A 22,144-nucleotide genomic window follows, 5' to 3' on the forward strand; every position below is an offset into this window, starting at 1 on the left:
TAATTGTAACAAATTATTTTTGAATCTTGATAAGACCAAATATGTTTTGTTTAGAACAAGAAGCAGAAAAATACCATGTAACCACCCAAATGTATGTATAGGAAGTCACGCTGTGTCAATGGTGGATAATATAAGATTTCTTGGTGTTGTATTAAACGAATATCTTTCCTGGAGGCCTCACATCAGTGACATTTCACTCAAGATAGCAAAAAGCCTTGGTGTTCTTAGAAGATTGAAGCACACTTTACCCCAAACTGTATTAAAAATATTGTATAATAGTATCATAATGCCACATTTGAATTATTGTAATATTATCTGGGGTCATACATACAAAAGTCAACTTCGAAAAATAGAAATACTCCAAAAAAGGACAGTCAGAGTTATAACTCATTCTTGCATTTATGCCCACACCAGCAACCTGTTTTCTCAGCTTCGTGTATTACCTATTACTGATTCGATATCATTTTATTCTTTAGTCTTTATGTATAAGATTCACGCTGGTTTATTACCAAATGTGTTTAATGATTTATTCGTATTAAATAGTTCTGTTCATTTGTATGATACCCGTCAGAGAAACTCACTGCGACAACCAAAGGTACGCACAACATTAGCCCTGTACTCATTCCAAGTAAAATTCCCAAAACTATGGAATGCTCTTCCAGAAGATATAAAGCATAGTTCTACTTTATCACGATTTAAGAGATTGTCCTTGAATTTACTCCTTCCGAGGGAAAATTGAAAAAAAAATATTGTTATCCTATTCACACTTGTACTCACATGAATGAAAATCATTGCTTGCGAGCACTACGTCTATTGTCTATAGTCCATCTATCGCTTATATACTCCCACCTTTCCAATCATACTCACATTGTTTTCTACTCTTCTTTCATCTCTCCTGGATTTTCGCTGTTGTTTTCGATGGTATCTGTGCATATATATGTATTTATATATTATGCATGCCGTTTTTCCCCTTCCCATTCCCACCAAACCAAATGTACAACCTTGAAATGTATATTAATTCTTTTGCTGGTTTGTTTTACATGTATATTGATATTTAAGCATTACTGGGGCCCCTATTTATAAGCACTGCTTCTCCTGGGGTTCCCAAAATCAAGTTTAATTGTTTTCTGCTTTGTTTTTGTTTGCTTTGTATATAGTTATGTATCTTTGTGTATGTTTTTTATTGTATACTCCTAAATTGATGGTGAATAAAACTGAACTGAACTGAACTGAACCCATAGCTTTAAATTTTTAAAGAAAGTCACTAATCTCTTTTAATCTATAACTGGTAAATGGTTCTTTTAAACCTCCCACACTTTTTGGTATTGAACTCCGATTTTTTATTATTATTATTATTTTTAATACAGCACATCCCTCACTGCTTTGGCAGATATTTATCCTACTGTGAACTGTCCGAAAAAAAAATCCCTTTGTTCTACGAATAACCTGTTGAAACTTCGAACCCATTGATAAGACGTCCTTATTATACATGTACAGTAAGCAGTTTCCATGAATGTACAATCGTTCACATGTTGTGTGTCGACACGAGGCGTGGCTGCTTTTTCGCGCCACGGCCGACTGATCTCCAATGGTAATTAAGCCACTGCAAGTAGCATCTGCGTTTGACGCATGTTAAACGGGTTGCTATTAACACCCTGATTTCCATTCAGTATTTCTACTGGTTTTTTTTTTCTCTCTGATACGTGTGTGTGTTAATGGGTGCATGGTTAAAAGTCCCACATTCAATAGCCAATGCAGATGTTGCAAGAAATGTACCTTTACTGTTTACTCCCCTTTACTCCCCCCCCCCCCCCCCCGTATACGGGAAAGTCTCCCTGAACTGTAACTGGGCAAGTGTCACGGTCCTTGAATTCTCTGTCTGTACGTGTTTTAAAACACAACACCTTATACTGAGTGGTCCGGCTATCCCCTGGTGATCTGTTGTAATTGAGTAATTATTGTATCTGTGACCAGGATGGATCTAATTGTACCAAATTTTGTATTGAATATTGAAACCCCACACACATTTGCACTTTGTACACACACCTGCACAGTAGTATGCACTTGCAAAATGCAAATTAGCACCTATGCAGTTGTTGTCTCTCAAATCTCCGGTAATTTACATTTCTGTATTACAATATGGCGTCACAGGTGAATACCCCCGATATTCTTGCTGACGTTATGTCCATGCGCGACAGTAAATATTACACACCCCTTGAATTCAAGGATATTGTACCATATAGTTCAGATAATATTTCACTTCTTCATATAAACTCTATGAGTTTGAATAAAAATTTTGAATATTTGGAAAATATTTTGCACTCTTTAAACAATTTTGAATTTTCTGTTATTGGAATAAGTGAAACTTGGTTACATCAAAACTCCCCAGATATCTTTAATTTACCCAATCATAAATTAGTTAGGGCTGATCGTCAAGGAAAAAGGGGTGGCGGTGTTGTGATTTATATTGCGCAAAATTTACAGTTCAAAATCCGTTCTGAAATCACGTTAAGATATGCAGAAACGTTATTTATTGAAATTGAGAACCCAATCTCTAAAAACGTTATTATAGGTTTAATTTATCGACCCCCTGATCTGAATTGTGAATTATTTTGTGATGAATTGGATTTATATCTCCATAAGATAGGTAATGAAAGTAAACATGTTTTTATTTTTGGTGATTTCAGCATTAACTTTTTCCCCACATCCGATAACAATAATTCCCTTAATTTTATGCATTTAATTTATTCATATGGTTTTATGTCGATCATCAATAAACACACCACGATAAATCCACACTCATCAACTCAGATTGATAATATATTTTCGAATGTGTATAATAATACAATTATGGGGGGGGGGGGGTATATTATGTTCTGAAGTTTCTGATCATTTACCAATATTTTCAATTTGTGAATGTAAATTGGTTCGTAATGAATTACATGATAAAATATGGTATTATAAAGAGTCAAAACGTAATGTGGAATTATTGAAACATAATTTATTTTTAGAGGAATGGACAGATACTTATAGTATTAACAATATTAATTTGGCATATAAATGTTTTAATGATAAATTATTGTATTATTATGGAAACAATATTCCTTTATGTAGAATAAAAAGTAACCGAAGTAAACCAAGAAATCCTTGGATTACAAAAGGTATTTAGAAATCCATAAACACTCGTAATTTTTTGTATAAGTTACATATTTGTAACCCAACTGAATTTAATTTGAATATGTACAAAGTTTATCGAAATAAATTGACAAAATTGATTCGTTTATCCCGCAGATTATATTTTTCTGATAGAATGAAAAAGGTTTCTTCGAATATTAATGCAACATGGAAAATTATTAAAGAGGTAATAGGTAAAAAGCCTGATTCTCCGCCAACGGATGATATCACATTAAACGGTATTAAAACAAATGATCTCAATATGTATGCCAATTCATTTAACTCATTTTTCGTTAACATCGGTCCGGAACTTGCTACTGAAATTAGCAATACTTCTGCTCAAATTACAGATTATCTTTTTGACCAAAATCAAGAGTCTATTCATTTTAATCCAACAAGTCCAAGTGAAATCATTAGTATCATTAAATCTTTAAATAGCTCTAAATCTTGTGGTTCTGATAAAATAAGTATGATGTTATTGAAAGAAATAGTTTATCCAGTCGCAGAACCGTTAAGTTATATATTTAATCTTTCTTTATCACAAGGTATTTTCCCTGATCTGCTGAAAATAGCGAAAGTTAATCCTGTTCATAAAAAAGATGATCCTCATGAAATTAGCAAATATCGTCCTATTTCTTTATTGCCTAGTATATCCAAAATCTTAGAAAAAATTGTTTATAATAGACTTCTGAAATTTATTAATAAGTATGATTTACTTATTCCCAATCAATATGGTTTCAGAAAAAAAATTATTCAACTGATTTAGCACTAATACAAATTTATGACAAAATTACGAGTGCTTTTGCAAACAAAGAACATGTTGCAGGTATATTTTGTGATTTGAGTAAAGCATTCGATACTCTTGATCATTCTATTTTACTCACCAAACTTAGTCATTATGGTATTCGAGGACAAACAATTTTATGGTTTAAAGATTAACTAATAGAAGACAATATGTTATTTTTAATGGTTGTGAATCTGACCCCCTTTTAATTAAATGTGGTGTTCCTCAACGCTCAATTCTGGCCCATTATTATTCCTTCTTTATGTTAATGATATCATAAATACATCCTCTCTTCTGTCTTTTATTCTATTTGCTAATGATACGAATATATTTTATTCTCATAAAGATCTTAAAAATTTAACTAAAGATTTTAAATGATACTTTAAATATTGAAATTAGTAAAGTATCAAATTGGTTTAAGTCTAATAAACTTTCTTTGAATATGAAAAAGACTCATTTTATTCATTTCAAACTTCATTCTCATAATGAAGATACGTTGATACATATTAACATTGATGATATCCCATTAGAAAGGAAAATGAATTCAAAATTTCTAGGAGTATATGTGACCCTGCACCTCAAAACAAACAAAAAGTCGCCAGACATTAATTTTTAGTTAAGACCATATTCTGAAAGAGCAGACTTTAAGCGTTAATATGATGTATAACTCAAATCAAATTCACTCTCCTAACCTATCTAAATATTGGAAAGAAAGCACGAACTCAGGAAAAGTGTGAACTGAGAAAAGAGGATCCGAATTACAGTGTCTATTCAAGCGCTTAATCTTTACTACACCGTGCTGGCTGTGCGATGAATGGGACAAAAAACAGGAAGTAAACCACCAGAGTAACAACAATGAAGGGATTATCAGATTGAACTGAAATTAAGCATGCCTGATTAACACATTCTGTCCATAATTAATGCCAACTTTCAAAGCAGTAGCACTATCCTTTCAAAAGTTATTAGAGTTGAAAGTGAAGAGTGTGGACAAGGTTTTTCAGAAATGAAAAAGGGATTCTAAAGACACACCTAATCACACTATTCTACCAAAAATGTTCGAGATAAACTGCTAAAAAAACACACTTTCCTGCCCGTTTTATGATACCAAATTTTAGTATAATGTAAGAGAAAACCCGCTCTTTCAGAAAATATGAAAAAGTCACGTTCGGCTAGGTTGACCCATTTCACTTATTTTCAGTCCTCACGCAAAATCAGTGTGTGCGACTTTATGTTCGTTTTGAGGTGCACTGTCAGATATATAGATGAAAGTTTCACTTGGAATGAGCATTTACACCATGTTACAACGTGTATTTCTAGAAATATAGGGATAATTTCCAAGCTGAAGTTCTTTCTTCCTCGTTCAACTTTATTTCTATTATATAATTCCTTAATTCTCCCATATATAAGTTATTGCAATGTTGTATGGGGTACTTGCGGCTCTACCAAAATAAATTCTATATTTAAATTACAAAAGAAAGTTATACGTATTTGTACAGGATCGCATTTTCTGGCTCATACTGATTCTTTATTTCATGAGCTTAAAACATTGAAGGTTTTTGATTTGAATATTATTCAAGTAGCAGTAATTATGTTTAAATATGTACATCATCAACTTCCATCATCGTTTGATAACATGTTTAGGTTCAATACTTCTGTCCATTCGTACCCTACTCGTATATGTAGAAATTTCCACCTTTTGAATGCCAAATTATTAGTGACACATAAATCTATAAGACATTCGGGTCCGGATATTTGGAATAATCTCCCGGATAATATAAAGTCTTGTTCAAGTATTTATTCTTTGAAAGCTTCACTTAAAACGATATTTGATACAATTATATTCTCCAAACCAATTGAGCTAACAAATATTCATAGTATAGATTGTCAGCTTATTGTCAATCTCTATTTTCTTCCTTCAACTGCATCTTGCACTCTCACCTGCAACTGCACTGCACTCACCTGATCACCTTCCTCCAAGAGAGTTATGTTGTTGGATAGTCATTTTATGAGGCCTCCATCCATTTCAAGCTTAATCGCTTATGATGGTGGTCTCCTGCATTCAATTATCTCTGTTGTTTACTGAAAAATAGTGTATATTTTATTCTATGTTTCTGTGTATCTACATTGCTCAATGCAATCACCTATGTGTATCTATTTATGTACTGTTATCGATTTATTTCACTGCACTTGTCATTCTTTGTCTTTGTACTTTTTGAAGTTTGCATTTAAATTGCATCTGATTGAATGCAGAAATAAAAGCAAACAAACAAAACAAAACAAATTTACTTGTAACAAGACCAGAGCAAAAATTATTAAGTTCTCCCTGAAATACATGTTAAATCAACATTATACATATGACTGATTTCAAGAATTGCATCTCTTGTTTCTCTTATTGACTTGTGGAAATTCTTACCTGGAGCCTGACAGGAAGAAAGTGCTGCATCAAGGACAAACAATATTCTTCGAATCTTCCACCAAAGAGTGTTCGAGAAAAAACTGCCATAAACACAAATTCACTTCTTCGTTTTAAGATCCCGAACATCATGATAATGTAGAGATTTTAGTGTTTGCTCTCTCAGAAAACATAAAAGACCCAGGGGTGGCTGGGTTGACCCATCTTACCTATTTTCAAACACAAAATCATTGCGTGCAATTTTTTGTTCGTTTTGTGATGAACGGTCACATTTGTAAGCACATTGAAGTACCGAGTGTCTCTTCAGGAAGGTGATCAGATTTTTTTTTTTTCTCCAGCTTCCTCAGTGGAGGTATACCTTATACGTAGCATAAGGCTGTAAACAAATCATGGACAGGGCAATAGGTGTTGAAAAACACACAAAACTTAAGCTTTGATTATATAAGAAGCTAGCTGCTAGACAATGAATATTTTCCCCTGTGATGTGCATTCCGTGCGTACATTAATTTCATGAAAACCCATATTGAAAAACAGAACACCCAACAATTTGAAATCCACCAGGTAAACGTGGAATAACGTAAACAGTGGACGAAATGTACATGATATTTTGACAAATTGGGCATCAAGATGTAAGTAGACATTAGAACCACTGGTTCGGAAACTAATTTATAAGCCCAACTTTCTGTGGAAATAGTGCTAATAAGTGTTATCTCCCAAACAATTGCCTTAAAACGAACTTCAACACTGAAGGTCATATTATTTCAACACAACGATACGGGGGGGGGGGTGACACAATCAAGACATAGGAACGCATTGGGTGTAACCACTCTTGCTCTCTCCCTGCTCCTATTCCCTTCGATAAAGTAAAATAAGATGTAGTCATGACTGCTTAAAGATTTATATATTTTAGGACAACTTCCTAACACTGATATCAAGTTTGGTTTCATCGCCGGTGCTAGTGCAATTGCTTGTTGCCCCTTCTCAAAATCACCAAAAGTGAATATTACATTCTTTTTCCTACATTATAATCGCGTAAGGATCGCCCCATGCCTTCCCGTGCTTTGTGTGTGTGTGTGTGTGTGTGTGTACGGCTATCTCCTCGGAAGCCGTCAGCTCCGGGCCCCCGAGACCGTTGCCGTCGGCAGCAAAAGGGTGTCTTCCATTCCCCGACCGGGTTTCGTCCACGCTTCGCCTCCGTGTCGACGTCGAGAGCGGCACAAAAAACAAAGAAAAACAAAACATGCGCTGGACCCCTGTTTCAGAGGGATAATAGGGTGCAGCGAAAGCTCTAGATCATCTTTCGTGGACACACACCACTGTTGGTGTAGGTCGGTGCCACACACAGGCGCATACGATGTATACGGGTTATTATACAGCTCGCGCCAGCTCAGGCTCAGGTCGCACACACTTAAAGGAGACCTCAGATTTTTGTCATTTGAACAACTATAAATCAGTTATACTGAGGACAGAGTTTCAGAATTTGTGATAATTTGGATGAAGAATAAGAATATTTTCAAAATTTAGAACAAATTGCAATGAACAAGGATGATGACATGGCAGAGTCACCATAGGAATGCATGAGTTGGGGCTCAAGGAAGTAGAACAAAAGAAGAAGGCATGCATAGATTATACCCAGGTGAACTAGCAAGCAAGCGGTATTGTAATGGAATTACACTGCCACATTTCTGAAATACGTGAACCTCTTATGTCATCATCCTTGTTCAGTGTAATTTGTTTACGGTTTTACAAAGTATTGTTTCTCTGCTAAAGAACCACAATAAATTCCACAAGACTGTACATAGAGGTGTCGATTTATGTACTACATGATGTGAAATTATGGAAATCTTCTGGAAAGTCCCTTTAACTCTATGCAATATGTAGCACACGTGGGCGTTCTTTCCCTTGCCCAGCTGATCGCCTGATCGCGGCGACAATGGATATGATACACGCACTATGGGAACGGGCGATATATCGCGGAGCATACGGAGAGTGGCGTGTATGTAGGCCTTTTGAGCCAGTCGCTGTGTTGCATTGCATATCACGATACGTTCTCCGTATATGGGGCGCCAAGTGTTCGCTTGAAAATTCCGTCCAAAAAGACACGAAATTACCTTAAAACTACAGAAATCATACACTGAAATCCATTTCGTTACAAAATGAAATTGTACAGACAATTTCGTAACAAAACAATTTCATTTTGTAACGAAATCTGGTTTAATTCCAAATTAGGAAGTCAGTTATCCATTTTGTTACAAAATGAAACAACAAATTTTATTTTGTAAACAAAATCTCATTTTGTTACAAAAAAGACTTGTGCTTTTTCATTTTGTGACAGAATGGCATGGCAAATATAATTTCGTAACAGAATCTTATTTTGTTCAAAAAAAAAATTCATTTCGTGTACGGTATTGAACTACAAAACAATTTCGTGCATGGAATGGTTCTACAAACTGCATTTCGTGTAGAGGGTCTAACTGAACTGAACTACACTCCCTTTTGTGTACGGAATTGAACAACAAAAGTCATTTCCCTGCAAGGTACCATACGAAATGGATTTCGTTGCACACGGAATGCATTTCGTTCCATATCAAATGGTTCTATGGTCCATCAAACCAGGTTTGGGTGATTAAAATAAAATTGAGGGAGCAAATGAAGGCAAAAATATTTTTGTTTCTCCCATAACGTGGGAAAAGAAATGAAGGGTTTGTGTGCAAAAACCGATAAGTCCATTTTTGAAGATTTTGAAGTACGATCTCTGTCATAAAGTACAAAATAATACCTTTTAAATGATATATTGGTCACTACATAAAAAGGTATATTTTCTAAGTTAAGGTTAAAAGAAGCAAAAATTTTCTTATTATTCTCTTTATTTTTCTTGACCTTTAATCGCAAATATCTCCATTTGGCAAATATGGACTTATCGGTTTCTGCAAACAAACTCTTCAAATATTAAAAAAAAAAAATACGAGGCTCTGAGTCTCATGGATTCCTACGGGTGCGTACTTATTAAGCCTAATGACTATATGATCTCCCCTCCCCAAATAACATGACTATAATGATGATATAATATTATCATTATTATTATTTTCACTAATAACAGTAATAATAATAATGATAAAATATCAACTATAACAATAACAATTATAATGATAATGTCTGAAGCACATAAACGGGTGAGGATAAGTATACATTCAATTCATAAGACGTGCGGACGTGGGGGAAAGAGGGGGGGGGGTTCTATGATCTATGAAACCAAGGTTTGGTGATAAAAGCAAAAAGGAGAGAGCAAATGAGGACTAAAATATTTTATTTCTCAGCACAATATAGCAACAAAAAAATTAGGGGTCTATATAGGAAGTAGTCCTGCTCAGCTATACCGTATTGCTTTTCCAGTTTTCGATTAATTTTTCCCTCAATGTTTGTTTTTGTGTGGGGGTGGTGGTCTTGAGTAGAAGAGAGCACAATTAACTAAATAATGAGAAAACTTTTCTTTTCATTTCAGCAATGATAATGTGCAAGATCGTATATATGAGAAAAAAAGTTAACCCCTCGACCCGTGGATTTCCACGGGTGCTGCTCGTTCTTTTATAATCGGACAAGTCTAATATGAGACGAACAGGTGATTGGAAAATGTGGTCTACAGACCACATGGTTATACCCCACAGGCATTAGACGAAATGGGCATAGCCCATTTGGTAAACTGGACGAACTGATCACGAGGCTAAGTGGATATAGAACTGGTTGGAGACGAAACAGAATTAGACCATGTTGGTTGAGACTAAACGGGCCTAAGACAAAATGGGAGTAGACCAAGTAATCTATCACAGAACGTCAGTACTTCATAGAAATAAAGTTCTGTATCAAGCCATTGCAAATTGAAATGCTTCTGTCAAAGTGGCAAGTTTGGTAAATTTGACACATTTTAAAATGTGAAATATTCACGAGAGGAATGAACTATGGAGTGTTTGATGTCAAATTTGTTAAACCGTTTTACACTGAATTCTAAAATCTCCATAGAGTTAACACAGACCACCTGGTTCCCGTATGGAACGGGTTAAAAGCTAATCCACATACCTTACAGTATTTTCCAAAGCGGGCGGCTTCTGAGAAGAATTGGGCGTTTAAATAGTAGCTCTCCACACTGAAGCTTGAAAGCTGCGGCATATTACACACCCATTTGGCCAAATCTCCTATTGCAGGTTGATGTTTAGTACTCTCACCCGCATCGACGATAACCAATATCAGATGTCGTATCTGCACACAAAAGAATAAGCCAAAATGTCAGTCAAGTTAGAAATTAAACCATGTCTGCCTATCTACATAAAACAATTAGTCCACGCGAACGCTGTGATATCTGATATACCGAGTTATCTTTAGCACAAATCAATTGGATAAATAATTGATTTTATATTAAGTAGGACCTACACTGTAAATTGGATTCCTTTTACTATTCTGATATGGAGGTTTTCTTTGATATCTGCTTGTAAGAGATAGTAGTAACTGATGTATGTACAAGTATATGAATGTAAATGGGTGAGAATTCTGAACGATATACAATTGCCATTGACTGTGATGCTTCCATCTCCAATATCGCTGTTGTAAATTCTACTCTGTTTTCCCAACTGTAAGTATACGAAAATACGAAAATTTGGCGATCCAACTAACGCACATACCCTACAAATTGTATAGGTCTGCTGGCGGTACATGGGACGTAACACTTATGCGAGATTATTGCCGGTTTACTTCAAGCAAGTGCGTCTACTATTTACTCAGAAAGGACAGAGCCCATTAATATATTGGCGATACATGTATTGTTCTCAGTTGTAATAAACTAAGATCTAAAGCAACATGTAGTTTTACTTTCTGTCCATTCCTTATCAAATGCGAACCAAAATTACATGTATACTCTTTTGGACGAACCTCCGAAAAAGAGCACGTCCATGATTATTAAAAACTCATCGAGCGGGGGAAACATCTTGCTCTGATGGCGCAGGTACATCTTATTTTTGGCTCTATATAGCGTCTAGTATCTTTGGCTCCATCTCTCTTCAAAAAAAAAAAAAAGTTTAAAAAATACTATAATACACAAGTCTCGTGTATAAGAGTTTGCTCCCATGCATGCACCTCTTTCAGACGTACGCGAAAAAGTGAAAACTTTAAAAAGAGAAATTATTTCTCCGAAGACAGAAGTCGGCAGTAGCACCACTAAAGTGGAAATATGAAGAACTAATGGTCGTGTCCGTAGTCATTTGGGCTCAATTAAATGTGACATGCCTGACATGATATCGCTGAACTGGCGGCCCGTGTGAAGACAGGATTAGGCAGGTAGAAGCACTGCAAATGGAATATCGACAGACACGGCATAGAGCACATCCATACGGCCAAATCTTCTACCTCAGCGGACTGATAATGAAAATTGTCATCCAAGTCGAGAATCGTCAAGTAAAGCTCTTGAATCTGCAGAAAGATAAACGAACGAGGACCATTCTCGGAAAAAAGGTGTGCAATTACCGTGGTGCAAGCGACAAAAATTCAACGTCAAAGATTTCTTTCATTTTTCATCAACTTAAAAACTTCAATTCCTTAGGAATATAAATTAGAGGGTGATTTTTGAAAGCTAATATATTTTCTAGAAACATTAAAAAAAAGAGTCCTTTTTTGTGCATGTTCAAACCAAATATCAGATACGTTACCGATGGCTGCATCTTTAAAAAAAAAAAAAAAAAAACCGTGATGATTGTCAAGCTTAAACAGAAACAAACATTATGGAAACATTTTTGAGTCAGTCTTGACCTAATCTGTAATAAAAATGATCATAATCTATAAAGTGAAGGCTTATTGAAAATCAAGTACACATGCATATTTTGGCTTAAGATATGTTACCCTAATTTAACTTTTTACCTGCATTATAAGAGAGTTATGTATGGAACCTTATGAACAAGTACTAAACTTCTCGTAAATAGAAAACGCCAGGTAACATCTCTGACAGATTAAATACATTTTGGATCGAAAGAAGAACGGTGTGTGGTAACGCATCTGACGCTTCAGACGTTCGGTTAGTATATACTTTTAAAGGGGATGGCTAGTACCTGATCAGTTGGAATCAGTGGGATTGCTGGTGGATGATTGTTCCAATCATTGTGGATTTATAAGAGTACATTATACATCATTTTACTGTTGTGTGAAAATTTTACGAGACCATTTTGAGTGGTCAAGAAAATGAGCGTTTGGAGAAAACCACTTTCAATGTTTTCTTTCTGACGCAATCGTCATTGAAGGGAGGTGAGGCAGTCTTCACATTTTGACGATGGAAGGTATATGATGTACTGCCTTTTCTACTAATCTATAACCCTATTCAGCTTACTTTGTAAAGCATAACAACTTGCTTGGAAATTATCGAGAGGAGCCTTACCTGACAGTTTGAAGCGTTTGCGCCAAGGGTCTTGTAAAACTCCGTCGGAAATTGTGTCGAAATTATTTCAACTCTCTCCAGCTTACTGTCGGTGCACATTCCCTCCGCCAAGGTACATGACATAGTTCTTCCACACTTGAAACGGTCAATTGATAACGATCTCTAATATAAACGAGTATAAATCGAGAGAAAATTATCAACGAGAGACGAGAGAAGCATTTATTTTCATGATATTTATTTTAGTAAACCACGGCACCGTAGTTTCCATCGCATTAAAAAAAAAAAAAAAAATACCACAACACCTGTGTGTGTGTACCAAAGATTGTGAACATTTTGGTTGAAAAAAAAAATGAGGAAATGTAGCCATCCACAATATCTTCCCGACTTATCGCCATAATATGCCGTTTACATATCCAAGGTGTTGTCACCATGGCAGTGCATTTTCCAAAAACATTCGAAAAATGTCTTGCACATCATCCACATCCTGACACTAATTATTGTGTGAAAGCTTCGTAAGCTTCGTTGAACTTTTTCGATCCCAGTGTTTTCCAAATCAACCGCCGTAATATGGTGTTACATGGCAATGAAGCTTGTGAGTCATGAAAGAATGTGACATGTACATTTACCAAAGGCCAATGTGCGCGAAAACATTTCATGATCATTGCTTAAAAAGCGGAAGTCCTCGATTACCAAAAGTTTTTCCATTATTTATGGCCATGATTATGCCGTCACCATGGCAAGGCGGCAGTTTCCAATACATTCGAAGAAAAAAAAAATAAATACAATGTCTTCCACATCTCTATCCCAAAACCAATGTGTGTGTGCCAAACTTCATGAGCCTTGCTAAAAACTTGAGAAGACTTGCAATGCACGGATTTCATCCCGCAAGCCATGGACTTATCGGATTTTGCAACAAAAAGAATTGTGGACTTAATCGGCCTTTGTCGCAAAACACATTGAAAAGTTTTAAAAAAAATCCTCTTTTATACATATATTTCTAAAAATGAACTACGTACGGCGAGATACGAAATGGATTTCCCGATGTTGATAAGGCAGAACAAGGAAAGTCGACTTTAAAGGTGCATGGTCCCGGTGGTTTAGTCAAATGCATACGCGGGCGCACGGCGCAAGTTTCTTATAGAGACCTACGCTATCGACTCCTCTTTAGCGCTTACGCTGTGGCCCACTTCCCCGAATCCGAAGAAGTCCGATTCACTGTAGTCGATTTTTATCGCGCGCCTTCGTATCTTGTTGTCTACTATCTTTGCTTCGTTGACTTCTCTGCGCATCGCAGATCGCAAATGAAAACGTCATTCTATTTTCTGTGAAAAGCCGATCCCAGTTCGGCTCATGCTTCGGCTGAGGGGGATGACAGCTTCAGCAAACTTCTTTTGTGATGTCATAATTAAAAGCACATATGCGCGCACTCTGGCATTACTACAGACTGCGCGATGCCCAGAGAAGACAACGAAGGAAAGATAGTAGATAACAAGATACGAAGGCGTGCGATAAAAATGGACTCAAAATTGCAACCCTACATGACGATACAAAAGAGAGCTAAGTACAAACTCAGTACACCTAGAAATATCTTTCATTTCCAAAGGTAGTGGTATTTTTATTATCTTAAAAAGATTTAAAAATTATACTCGTAGTTTTTTTTTTTTTTTTTTCGATTGAGGGGATTATTTTGAAGAACGAGATTTTAGAGTACTAAGGATTATTTCGTGGAGGTACACAAAAAAAAAAATTCTGGCTCCAATTCTTTGCAATATATTCCGGTTGTCATATGAATTAAGTGAAATACCAAATGATTGGCGTGAAGCAAATGTTGTACCAGTCTACAAGAAAGGTAATCGATCTACTCCTGTAAACCACCGCCCCATTTCGCTGACATGTATTTGCTGCAAACTAATGGAAAACGTTTTAGCCAGGAAAATTATGAAGCACAGGGACGAAAATAACATCATTTTCCCCCTGCAATATGGCTTCCGTAAGAACATGTCATGTGAACAACAATTACTTGGTTTCACAAGCGATTTACACAGGAACTTGGATGCAGGGCGCCAAACGGATGTTATAATCATGGATTTTTCAAAAGCTTTTGACAAGGTTGGACATGAGCGGCTTTTACGTAAACTGGACTACTACGGTATCAAGGGGAAAACTCTGAAATGGATTCAAAGTGTTCTCAATGGAAGAAGTCAGAGGGTGGTTTTGGATGGTATTAAATCTTCTTCAGTAGCGGTAGGATCTGGAGTGCCTCAGGGGTCGGTTCTTGGGCCTTGCCTCTTTCTGCTTTACATCAATGACTTGCCTGATGGTCTCGCGTCAAAGGTTCGCCTTTTTGCCGATGATGCAATTTCTTACATGACCATCGACAATCAACATCATACGCAAAATCTTCAAGAGGACCTAAACAAAATCGGTGACTGGGCGAAAAAATGGATGATGGATTTGAACACAGATAAGTGTAAGGTTTTGACGATATCCAGGAAAAGAAGTAAGGTGCAACACGTGTATCATCTAAATAACGCCCCTCTTGAATCTGTTGAATCCGTGAAGTACTTGGGTGTAACCATCACTTCCGATTTTAAGTGGACCCAACACATCAACAATACTGTCAATAAAGCCAATAACGTGCTTGCATTTCTAAAACGCAATCTTCGCATAAAATCTTCTGATGTTAAAGCCACAGCTGTCAAAACGTTGGTTCGACTAATTGTTGAGTATGCTTCCACAGTTTGGGACCCATCTACCAAGAACCTAATCCATCAAGTGGAAATGGTCCAGAGAAGAGCTGCGTGATTCACTTTAAATCGCTACCATAACACATCGAGTGTCACCAAAATGCTACAAGAACTTGATTGGACCACTCTGGAACAGCGCAGAGAAAATGACAGGCTAATTGATGTACAAAATACACAATAATCTTACTCCTCTTTCAGCACAGGAGTATATTATCAAACAGGCTACTCAGTTAACGAGAGCCTCGCAACCACACTCCTATCAGGTAACATTTTCGAGAACTGAATCGCATCGCCATTCGTTCTTCCTAAGAACTGTAAGGAACTGGTCCAATTCCCTGTCGTCCGAAATCGTTTCAGCGCCATCTGTTAGTAGAGCGGTTAAGCCCTCAAAATCATGAGAATTGTGCAAAATTTGGCTAAAGCGTGAAACTTTCACCAGTGTTAGTACATGCCATAAAATTTTTTTAAAGATCGGGAGGTAAGTCTGATTTGACCTCTGATGACCTCCAGAGGTCAATGAACTTTAGATATCAGGCTATTGATGTTTGGAGACATTTGTGAATGATAGATGTGGTTATTTTGCACTAAACATGCAATTATACTACCGATGAATCATTTTCTGATTCAACAGAGCATTGACAGGTTTTTACCTTTGACCTCTGATAAACTCTAGAGGTCAATGAACTTTGAATATCAAAATATCGATGTTTTGAGACATTTGTGAATGATATACTGTATGTGGTTATGATGCACTAAACATGCATTTATACTTCAGGGAAACTATTTTCTGATTCCACAGAGCATTGACAGGTTTTTACCTTTGACCTATGTTGACCTTTAGAGGTCAATGACCTCAACATATCATAATATTGATCTGTGATGTCATTGGTTAATGGTAAACATTGTTAAGATGTACAAAACAAGCATAATCTGTCTTACAATGAAATTGTCTTCATATTCTAAAGAACAGACAGGTTTCTACCTTTGACCTCTGATGACCTTGAGAGGTCAATGACCTAAGAATATCGGTATATTGAATTATGACATCATTGGTTGGTGATAAACATGGTAAAGATGTACAAAACAAGCATATTTGTTTTACAGTGACATTGCCTTCATATTCCAAGGCACACAGACAAGTTTCTGCCTTTTTCCTCTGATGATCTCGAGAGGTTAATAACGTGAAAGTATCAGAATAATTTGGCATCATTAATGGTAAACATGATGATGTTCTAGAGAGCATTCGTAGGCCCTGCTTATTAATGAACCATTACCTTTCACCTATGAAAATCACACAAGGTCAAAGACCTCCAATGAAATGCGATGATATTAATATTGATATTGCGATATTTAATAGTTAATTGTTTGAAATGTAGGGCTTACAAACCATGCATTTCTGTTACAAAAAAGTGGCTACTCATTCCGCAGAACTTTTCATGTAATTATCTACATCGGGTATGTGCACAGAGCAAGGGGTGTCAATATGTTTTCACGTGGGGGGGGGGAATTGAAAATATGTGTAAGCATACTGTAAGTTCATGGTGCAAAGAAGTGGAACGCAGGGGAGGGTGGGGGTGGGGGATTGGATTTTTGTAGTTTTCGAACTGAAATCAGTGATTTAGTGCAGCTCTTGTGTAACGTGTGCGTCATCACTTATATGGAAGTTGATGGGATGTGGGCGCATCTCACCCTCCCTCCCCCTCCCGAAGACGAAGTTTTTCAATTTTTTTGAATCTGATGCATACGTTTTGTGGAATATTTGGAAAATTATGGATCGCCAAAGTGTACCAAGTCTATATGGATGGGAACCCAGCAAGGGCAGCGTTGGAGAGGGTAGGGTATTCCACTCCCATTCGAGAGTGCTCTTTTTGAGAAATGAGATTCAACGATCTGGCACACATGCACTTTGAAGGAATATCTCGAAATTTGTATCAGAGAGGTGTAAGTCAGTCATCTATGGAGGAAAGCCAATCCAGGGAAGGATGTGGGTGGAGGTATCCCCCTCCCACATTATGGAGCTTTTGCATTCTTTTGTTTGTAATTCAATGTGCCGCTCTTGGTTGAACTACCATTTTGAAGAAAAAAAAATGTCCATCACCAAATGTGTAGCCATAATCAATGCATGGAGGGGAGTTTGATATAGACAGAGGAGAAAAGCGATAGCGAGAAATTTTGCCTGTTAATCTGGTACATACTGCAGGTGAAATGTTCAGAAAATTTTCTATCAAAAAAGTTTTAAAAAGTCCGCATCTCAGGAAATACTTGGAGGCAAAGTTTTATGACCCGGGCCCACCACTTCCCCTCCCACATTTTCTCGGGAAGCGGGGCAACTGCCTCTTGCCCTCCAAGATGAACTCTCACGCATATATAAGAAAGCCTTTTCATATTTAGAACTCAAATCAAAATATCTCTTAAAAACATTTTTCATAGAATTAGGGAAATTACCAATCTCCAAAGTATGCTACATCTGTGGAAGGAACCAAGCAGGGGAAGGAGTCCATTGGAAGGAGATATTCCCTCTCACAGAAGGGAGATTTTGCATTTCAGAATTATATTTCAACAATCTAATGGACACTCAAAGTGAAAAACTTGAGCAGTTCACTGTCTAAAAAGCTAAAAACAAAACAAAGTCCACATCTCAGAATTTATTGGGGTGGGGGTCAACTACCCCTACCACTACCCCACCCCTCCTCGAAACTGATGCCCCGGTATGTGCATGTGTTTTATTCCACTTGTTGAAAAGAAGAGAGAATTGTAAGAAACGACATTGTTCAGTGGTTGCTATCCCTGTCAAGTATTGTTTATCAATAAGGTGATTTCCTTCCTTGTATACCTTAAGATGATGTAGGCCTGATATTTGCTTTGCACATTATTACATCTATATCTTTTTTAGTATTCTCGCTTATATTTTGATGTGAAAGTTGTTCATTTTGCCATGTGTTTATTTGTACATGTAAAAAAAATATAATCCAAGACTGAAAATGAAACTGATGCATTACTTAATGACTGACATGATGCACATATTGTGTATTTCTATAGCAATGAAAGTGAGCAACTCAAAGGCGTGTACTCATTTCACATGAACATTAGCGATTATCCTCTGACATCAGGAGGATATTGAAAGATATGCATAGAAATGTAAGAATATGGATGTCTCATTGTCTCATTGTTTGCAATGGCCAGCTGTTTATGAAATAATATATATAAAGTATTTTGTGTGTGTGTGTGTGTGTGTGTGTGTGTCCAAAATTAACTTTTAACGTGACGGCTACTACGATAGCCGATCGTTGGTGTTTTTGCAGTCAAGTTTGATGTCAAGTTTGTGACTTCAGATAAAACACATCAGACTCATCATACTCTCTGTTACAACTATAATACTCTTATAACTACTGCCTACGGAGCTCGTGTTACTACCAACTGTCAGGCGTTATCTCGCCGAGTGCGATGTCCTATGACAACGCGACCGGAGCAGGAGGGCGCCCTTATGTGTCCTCTGCTAATATACGGCACTGTCCTCTGCCAGTGCCGTATATTAAGAGAGTCTGGCCAACTCGGTTTTTGGCTTACGTGTTTTGAAACCTGTGATTGGTCAAAAGCTGGTCCCGTGATCTACAGGCGCCATGTCGTTACTGAAGTGCGCTCATATGCAATGCCCATTGTTAACTGTTCCTTATTTGGCTTGGTTATTTTGTTACGTCTGAGCGTACACGCTAATCCTGTGACGCGTAATACGCGCGGTAACGACATGGCATCCAAATTAGCAGTTGGCCAGACTCTCTTAAAAAGGTGCATGGTCCCCGTGTTTTAGTCAAATGCGTACGCGGGCGCACGGCGCAAGTTTCCTATAGAGACGCTATCGACTTCTCTTTGGCGCTTACGCTTTGGCCCACTTTCCCGAGTCCGAAGAAGTCCGATTCACTGTAGTCAGTGGTCCGATCACAGTTCAGCTCATGATTCGGCTGAGGGGGATGACAGCTTTAGCAAACTTCTTTTGTGATGTCATAATAACAAGCACATATGCACGCACCCTGGCATTACTACAGACTGCGCGATGCGCAGAGAAGACAACAAAGGCAAGGTTACCTAGCATCACCTACGCACTTTACTCTTGATGGCAGCTCAACTTCGGTAATCTTCGTATCAATGCTAACGGTGATCGGCAGTGTCATCAACAGCGCCATCTACACTACCGGGACTATGCCCCTTTAAGAGAGTCTGGCCAACTCATAAATTGCACGCCATGTCGTTACCCAGCGTACAGTGCGCTTATGGTTTTAGCGTGTGCGCTTTGGGGTTAGCGCTGGCGTCCCAAAGGCGCAAGGCACTGTGTTTTTGACTTTTTTTTTTTTAGAGAGAGAGAGAGAGAGAGAGAGAGAGAAAGGGTGTAAGTTGGAGGAGGGATATTCATTCATTCCATCCATGTTGAACAAAGCCAACAATCAATCATTTTTACACATTCAAATAGACACAATCACACAGGTATATAAACAATAGGGAAGCTGGTTAAAGGACATTCCTGAATATAAATAATGAAGTAAATTATTGCTGTATAAATAAAAGAAGAATTCACAGTATGTCGTGTCGTAAACTTTCACTAGACTGTAGGCCCCTATGCTATATTGTATATTTAGCAAGTTGTCCAGGGAACAAGAATATTGTATAACAAAATGATACAATGTATATTATTTACAGCTGTACTGTGCACAGACGATAGACGAATTTCACAGTTTTACTGTTTTGCACATAAATAACCATCAATTACCATCATATTTAGTACCATAAACTGACATGAAGGCCTACTAGTATAAGTAGGCCCTAATTCAAGAGGAATACACCTATGTACAATGTATATACAACATGAAACGTCATCGGCGAGTGCATATAAGGGTATGTAAAATGATCTCAAATTGTTTAAAAATAATTAAAAAAAAAGACCTGTAATTGAACAATAATATGAACAAGCACAATTACCTGGATATTGAGTTAATCATGAGGGATATCCTCAGTGACATCAGGGGCGTCACCAGCTTTTTCTCAAGGGGGGTGCGTTTTGACACTAAGGCCCGAATTCACGAAGGTGGTACAAATGAAACCATGGTTTAAACCATGGACAAAAACCATGGAGCGCCAAGTGTCGCACGGAATATTTCGTTACAAAATTGGTCATTTCGTCGACAAAATGACCGTTTCGTTAACGAAATTATCATTTCGTGGACGAAATGTTCATTAAGTTACAAAATGTTGTCATTTCGTTACAAAATAATCATTTCATCGACGAAATGACTGATTTCATAACGAAATATTCCATGTGGCACTTGGCGCTCCATGGTTTTTGTCCATGGTTTAAACCATGCTTTCATTTGTACCACCTTCGTGAATTCGGGCCTAAATGTTTACGAGATTTTTGGACAGACATTTAGAATATTGGAAGCTCTCAATCCCTAGACTTTTACTGTTTTTTTTTCCTCTCACCTCCCTGGAGCGAGCGAGCTTGAAAATTTTGACATTTTACAGTCCAAAAACTGCCATTTGGAGCCATATTTTTTCGGTTTGGAAATACAGGAGGGGTGGGGGCGCAACGGGCGCAACTGCCGGTAATTACTGGCAGCAACATCAGGAGAATTGCATAACAGTTAAATGCGAGCGAGCGAAGAGAGCGAGCTTGAAAATTGTGACATTTTACAGTCCAAACACTGCCATTTGGCATGTTTGGAGCTATTTTTTTTTTTTTTGCTTTGGAAATAAAGGAGGGGTGGGGCGCAACGGGCGCAACTGCCGGTAATTACTGGCAGCAACATCAGGAGAATCGCATAACAGTTAAATGCGAGCGAGCTTGAAAATTTTGACATTTTACAGTCCAAAAACTGCCGTTTGTAGCCATATTTTTTCGCTTTGGAAATAAAGGAGATGGGGGCGCACCGGGCGCAACTGCCGGCAATTACTGGCAGCAACATCAGGAGAATTGCGTAACAATTAAATGCGAGCGAGCGAGCGAGCGAGCTCGAAAATTTTGACATTTTACAGTAAAAAACAAACAAACTGCCGTTTGTATACACACACAACCTAAATGGGTCAATTCCTGGCCTGACTAGCATTAAACTAGTCGAGCACGGTTAGTAAAAATTGCTATACGAACATTATGATAGTAAAATGCGGCAATGCAGCTAGTAATGCTCTGCTGGATTAAATCAGGACATGGTTTACTAACCCAAAGCTAGTCAATCAAGTCTGACTAGCATAAAATTGTATGCTGTACTAGTTTGCAGTGTATACGCCAAGAATTAGTCAAAGTGGAGGAACTAGTGTAAAGCTAGTCGAAGTGGAGAAACTATCATAAACTCGTTGATCTTACGAAAACAGCGCATGTTAGTAAAACTGAAGGAACTACCGTGAACTAGTAAGTCAAGCTGGCAGAACTAGGGTGAATTCCAGTGAATACATATTTGAATGCATTTGGTTAGGCCAATAGAAATTGAGAATTCCCCTGTCATGTGTTTACTTTAAGCCAATCACCAGCCGCAATTTCCCCTGGTTTTGGCGCGGGAAGGTTTACCTGAGCGACGCGTCGCCTGTGCGTGGACGTACTTGTGTGCATATGTGTATACGTACGATGT

The sequence above is a fragment of the Diadema setosum genome, chromosome 3, assembly GCF_964275005.1.
Source record: "Diadema setosum chromosome 3, eeDiaSeto1, whole genome shotgun sequence".
NCBI classification, from domain to species: domain Eukaryota; kingdom Metazoa; phylum Echinodermata; class Echinoidea; order Diadematoida; family Diadematidae; genus Diadema; species Diadema setosum.